Genomic DNA, 6,877 nt, shown 5'->3' with positions numbered 1-6,877 from the left:
CTGGGGGTAGTAGAGCTGTTGTAGCACCTCCGTGGGGCACTGTAATTGTGGCCTTTCTTGCTGTTGGGGATTGGGCTTCCCTGTGTTATGTTAGCTACGTGAATGGTTTGCAGCTCTACAGCAAGTGTAGCTGTAGTTGTTTTGTAGTTGTTTTTTTCTCAAACAGAGTTAGTTGTTTTCTGGTTGTATTTGTTACAGTGATGTTCAGTTTGCTTTATAACAATTCTGCTTCTGTATAAAACAAGTGCGCTTTATTAAGCTGGATTGTCATTTGCATAAACTTAGGATTAGTGTGTACTTTTTTACTCTAAGTTAAGTGAAAATTGTGCCTGCATTTCACTTACCTTTCCAGGCAGCTTGTGAGGTGATTGAGGCACCTGAGGGTTTCATTAGAGCTGTATGTAACTCACAATTATCTGAGAGCTTGTTTTGAGCACTGTGGCATTTTAAATTTTATTAGCTAGTTTGTGCTTGTTAGAAAAGGTTTACCAGATTGCTCTGTTCCTCTGGAAAGGTTGCACTGTGTGGAAACAGCTGCTATAGACTGAATGGTGATTTTTTATTCTCAGATTGTAGACCTTTTTTTAGTGTAGTCTGATGCACACAGGCAGTCAGCTCAGTACTGTGACTTTCTCCTTCCAGAACAGTGCAATTTCAGAATTTCTCTTGGGTTCTCTGATACATATGTTTCTTCTCAGAGGGCAGGCAGCTTAGTAAAGTGTATCTAGTCAACTGGGCACCTTTTGGTTAGCTGACCTAGAAAATTGTGAGGAAGCACATTTCCATTATAGAGATGAAGGCTATAGTACAAAATGTGAGATGTTGGTTAGTATCATCTAACTTATATCGAACATATCAAAGCCAAGTGCAAGGAGGAGGATAAAAACATCACTGTAAAGCTACAATACTTCTGCTGAGAGACATTATAAACTAGAATGAGGTGAAGAGAGAAAAAAAAGCTGAGATAACTGATTCTTACTGGTGATAGAAAGGTAAATGTTCTTCAATTTTTTTGTGAATAAAGGCTGTTATTACTGTGGTTCTGTGATTCAACATTTAATCATCAATGAGTCTTTACCCTTTCTGTGAAACTGCGCTTTGTGTTATACGCAGGACTTGACCCTAGCAATTCTTTTTTTTAACATTAAGCTCACGATTTTTCAATCACAGACTGAAAAGCAATTCTGATAGGCACATGTTCCTATCATATCAGTTGGGTATGTCAACTTTAGCATTTGGAGTACCTTTGAGCAACTGGAATACACACAACAGTTTTGCTTGGCATTCCTGAGCAATGCTTGTTTTCCCATTTACCAGTGGTTACCTTGTGATATTGATTTACTGTTTCTTTCAGATTAGATTTATGGAAAGAATTTAGAGAGAGAGCCAACCAAAAACCTGTCAGTCTGTGCAAGTTCCACTAGATGGTACCATAGGTGTGAGTTAACTGAAGGGCACTTAGTCAGAAGGAGCTGCAATTTATGGTAGCATACTTCTCTTTGAATCTTGTGGAGGCTCAAGGGCAGCCTTGGAGGAGGCTGTGCTTGAAAGCCAGGTGTAGAATCTTGGTGACTTGCATCCTTCTAATGTGGCACAGAGGTCAATTGCATGTAAAATGCACTCAATTGAGTGTCTACCACCTTTACTGTAGTGTGTTTAGGAAAAAAAATCTATGGATAAGGACAGCAACTGAAACCCTACTTGAGGTTGAAATGGCTTCTGAGTCTCAGTTTGATTATCGTTTGAGTAGGAGGGCAAGATTAAACCATCTCCAGAAATACCTTCCAACCTTAGCCATTTTGCAGTTCTATTATTAAAGGGCATTTGTTTGGAAACTGTGTGGTAAGGGCTGCTCCTTGATGCAGTGAGGCAGCTTGTAACCTACGCAGGAAGCTCCTGCTACAATGTACCAAATCCCAAGGGAGATGGAAGGGGAAAAAGAGATACTAAGCTTTTTTAGTTTGCACTGTGCTAGAAATTTGGTAGATAGCCTTTTAGTTTAAGGGACAGTAATAGTTTTGCCCAAATGTGTCCAAAAAGGGATGTGGAATTCTCTTGGTGTCTGCAGAGAGTCCTTCAGAGCTAAGTTAAGCGTAAGATGTTGATTTGAAGTTCTCCCTTTAAATGGTCTTCTTAAAACCTCAGTATTAGTCTGTCCCTGACGTTTTGCAAGTAACTGTTGGCAGGGATTATCTTAATAGTGTTCATTAGAGATGGATCGCTTGTGAGGAGTGACTGTGGTGAGTGAGAATAATCCGAGTCCTACTTCAGAGGTGAGATCTGCATGTGCTTTTGTGTGCAGCCCGTTTGCTGTCTGTGGGGGGACTGAGAAGGGATTGTTGCTGACTGTCAAGGGGTAGGTTTTGGAAAATGATTTGTTTGTAAGCCTGTTGTAGCCTGTGTAACTTGAAATGTATCTATTTATGTATAAAGCAATTGTGCTTTATCAAGCTAGATTGCACCAATCCTAAACTTTAAAAGACATGCTTTCCCAGCAAAACCTGGGTGAAAACAGTGCCTGTGCTTCAGTTGACTTTCCAGGCAGCTTGTGAGGTGATGGAATACCACCTTTTTAAGGTAGATTAATTGATCTGAGTTGAATTAATATGAAAAATCCACTTATTCAGAATTTGTCTTCCAGGTTGTAGGACGAGACTTAATGCTGTTCCTCTTCCCAAAAGGTAGACTGGTACAGATGTGATGCATATCAGCAGGGAGCCATTAATGTAGCTGAATTATGGTATTTGTCTTCTGCCTGTACACTTGGATAGTGTCACCATGTCTATCATTCTCATAAAGGCTGATAACTTTCAGATGGCGCGATTGTTAATCCTTGTCTTTTACGTACAGTCCTGCAGCAGTAAGGTGTAGGTAATAACCACTTTACTATAATCTGGCTATGCCAAAAGTCCTTCTAGATTTACTTTGTGATGCTTGAAATTATTCTGGCTATGCCAGCCCATGCGGTATGTTTTGTATAAAAAGAAAGTTGTGACTTTACTGAAAGAAAACTTCAGAGAGTGCTGGAAAACACTTGTTGGCATAGATAGTGATAAAGTCTTGTTTATATTTGGTTTGATTTCTGGTTTGAACTTGAAGTAGACTATAGGAACTGCTAGTGCTGAAATGCAGTTTGTGTGCTTTCTGCTCTGGGCCAGAGTGCACTAGCAGTAGCGTGCTTCCTGTTTGAGATAATTGTATTCTGGACTGACTGTATGCCAAGTCCAAGTACTTCAGATCACTGAATTTATTGGCTCACTGTGTCATTACAGTGTAAACAGGAAACTCCCTGGAAGTGTTATTCAAAAAATGTATTTAATTAGTAAGCTGATGACGGAAGATTGGGGGGGGGAGGGGAGGGGGATGATAGTAGTGAGGTGTTACAGTTAGAAGGAGCAGAGAAATTAAAGTTCTTGGAAGCCAACAAGTTATTTTCCAATCTTCCAATATATGTTTGGCTGCTTTTCCCAGTTCTTTTTTTTATATTTGTTTGTTCCTTGTTCGGTGTTATTTTAATTCCCTTGTCTTCCATTCTCTTCTTTCCCCTTTACATCCGTCCTCCAATGAGATTTTTCAGGACAAGAGTGGTAAAGGTGGTACTTGCACTGGGTATAAATGAAGGTTAACTACTTTCTGAATAAATACACCCAATAAATGCTTTTGGAAGAGCTTTGTTGCGCGACAGTGAGTTGAACTTTCATGTCACTTTCAATGATGTGCAAGTCATAGGTGAAAGCTGATTGTGTTGGGTGTTCTTCTCTCTGTATTTTTATTTGAAAACCTTTAATTTCATTGTCATTGCTACAGTTTTCCCTTGTTTGAGTCCTTCCACTATCAGACCTTGCAAACAGCTGAGGACATTCAGGGTTGTTCTGCAGTGGGGTGATCCTTTCTTTTTATCTCTCCTATCCCTTTTGTTCAGTTGTGCTGTTCTCAGCTCTTACAGAGTGCTCTCTGACCTGATTCAAATTGCTGATCTGAAAGAAAACAATTTTTTTTTCAGGATGATTTTTCAAGGAGCCGAATAGACTCAAAGAGGGCTGTCCTGTTTCAGTAGCCCTAAGTGCATCTTGCACCGAGTCCAGCTGTCTGGTATGCCTTTGTCAAAGTATGCCTTTGCAGTTTTTTAGGTCAATCTCCTACTGAGTCAGGAGGTGGCAGCATGTCACATTCGGTGCACGTTTCGATACCAGACTATTTTGAAGTACTTTGTGGTTGGTATGTGATCTGTAGTGGCTATGCTCAGAAGAAAGAAAACCCAGGGCTTGCTCTAGGTCACTGGTATGCAAGTGCTTCTTGGCCTAGCTTGATCTTGTCTGGAGTTGTCAGGATTTGTTGCAGGTGGTTTTTCTAATTGGTAAGTTTTTGCTTCTTATGCTGTTTCCCCAGGAAATAGGCAATGGATGTAAGGCTGCAGTTAAGGTCATCCCTGAGGTGCCGTAATCACATCTGAGAAATACATTTGCATTGGCCTGAGCTCAGCAAGGTATTTACAGAACTAGCAGAGCTCTTGAACAAGTATTATGGAAGCCACAAGTTCTTAATCAGATACTTGAAATTAAACAAGTCAATTTGCTCCTTGCTGAATCATGCTACAGTTAGCTTTTTTTATTACTCATAAGCTCTATAGCAGAAGTTTGGTGTGTATACTATGCTGCACTGAAGAGGTGAGGAGTGTTTTTGGTATTCTCTACTTGCTCCCCTCTGTCTGCTGTGTGCTGGTTTATAGCTGCTGAAAAGTACAGAAGTACAGCTCTCTTTTCAATTGTCAACTCACTGGAAGTGTATGAGCAATTATTGTGTGGTACAAACTGTCTAGCCCAATTAGACAAAGGATTAAAGAACAGGCTTGACGAGTCCAGATGTCTTCATGGTACTATGATAAACCCTATCATTAGCTAGATAGCCCTACCTTAACTTAGCCAGAAATAGATAAATAGCATCCTGGAGGTAACCAAGGAATTTTTTTGATCACAAAAATAGTATCCAGTGCTCTGCAGAAGTATTCACACCCATTGGCAGCAGTACAATTTAAAATTGTACATGATGGACAGATACCTTTCAATAACATGGAGAGAAGATATGTCAAGCTAATGGTCTTGTGCCAGTTTATTTTCCCAGTCTTCTGTCTTCTCTGAGGGAAAATTCTGGAGTTCTCCTTTCTGGACAGCTTTTCAGACTAGAATTTTAAGGAGATAGCACTGTGTGCTGCTTAGGTGCCTGGTTATAGATGTCACCTTCTCCAGGAGGCTGAGCTCTTGCTGTTGGAGCTGAATGCAGTGAGGGCTTCTCCATGCTTATGTTTCTGGCGGTGAAGAACTGTTCAGGGGTGAAAGTCTGATTTAAGGCTGCATATATTTATTGTGGTAATATTGCTGAGAAGTCACATTTAGAGAATGAAGGAAGTTTGTGTATAGCGAGTTTATAGAGATTTTTCTATTAAGTATGTCTCTGGCAAGCCTAGACAAAATGAAGTCGTTTCCCATCTGTTTAGTGAAACTTCTGGTGTTGAACAAGGTGTGAGCGTGTCTTCCTCTCAACAGAGGCAGTAGCCTCATCTCTTCCATGCTTCCTCCTCTTCTGCCCCAGACTGCTGGAAACAGTATCTGAGAGGAGTTGAAGGGCAAGAACTAAGATATGTTTGCGCATATATTTGGGTTTAGTTAGAATTTATAATACATTATTTCTTGACCACCAGAACATAAACCCCAGCAGAATGGAACAAAGTGCTATGTCGTGCTATGTAACAGTTGGATAAATTTTTATTATTTTGTTCTGTGCATATAGGTGGGTGGATAACAGATAAAATTGACACATACTACAATGGCAGGAAATTCCCTTGTTTCTAGTGTTGTTCCCCCACCTCTGCAGTCTCTGTGGTCAGGCCCTGGTGTGAATAAATGTCAGCTCAAATTATTAAAGCTGTGTTGATTTATACTGTCTTACTGTAATTGTTTCCTGATGGCTGTAGCGTGCATCATCAGTGGATTCATCAGTAATGACTATTATGGTGGGTTCTTCTATGGGCATAGTTGTTTTTCTTTTCCACATTATTTGTTCCAATGGAAACCATGTTGCCCTGTTCTTAACCTTTCCTTCCAGCATGAGAGGAGTTGGTAAGGCAGTGATGCCATGTATTCTCATTCCAGTGCAGGTTTTAGCTTGTCTCTTGCTTTTGTATTCCTTGTCTTCCAGGTGAATCACTGCTGTTATCTTGTGTCACACCCTCTTTTTAAACCACAGTGCTTTTGAGTTTTGAGGGACAATGAAATATTGGTGTTACATTGGAAAATTTGCTCAATGTGTCCAACTTCATTTGCTGTGTATTTTAATTCTGTGCGTTTGCTTATCAAGCTCTTATCAGTGTAATCTTCACCAGATACTTAAAATCTTGAGTAAAGCAATTGGTTTTTGTAGATGAATAGTAAAGCTATACAAGCCAGGGCTGAAAGGATTGGTCATCTGATTAGTTTCCCACCACAGATGTCGTCAGCTATGTTTAAGTACTCCTGATCATTTATTTATAGAAGCTTTAGAATATCAGCAATTAAAACTTGGAAGAACAGGCTGGACTATTTTAAGTATTAAGATAACATGATTGAGTATTTTATTGCCTTCATGTTTTAGAATGCTTGGAGTTGATGTTTAGCGTTTTACCTTGCAATGCATGTTAAAGAAATGAAGCTAAATTTACCAGACAGAAATTCCACTTCAGTAAATGAAGTGGTAGAATGGTGGTAGGAAGACATTGGTATGAATTCTGTTACTAAATTCAGTGTATTAACAGATTTGGTTTTAAAACTTTGAACTGAGTTTCCATGCATTATTAACAGAGGTGAAACTAAGAAATTGTTTATTGTTCTTGGGAAATTGTCCT

The sequence above is a fragment of the Cyrtonyx montezumae genome, unplaced genomic scaffold (genome assembly GCF_038088225.1).
Source record: "Cyrtonyx montezumae isolate F1298 unplaced genomic scaffold, pur_monq_1.0 scaffold_2, whole genome shotgun sequence".
Classification (NCBI taxonomy): domain Eukaryota; kingdom Metazoa; phylum Chordata; class Aves; order Galliformes; family Odontophoridae; genus Cyrtonyx; species Cyrtonyx montezumae.
The sequence above is the reverse complement of the archived record's forward strand: the minus strand, read 5'-3'. Positions refer to the sequence as shown.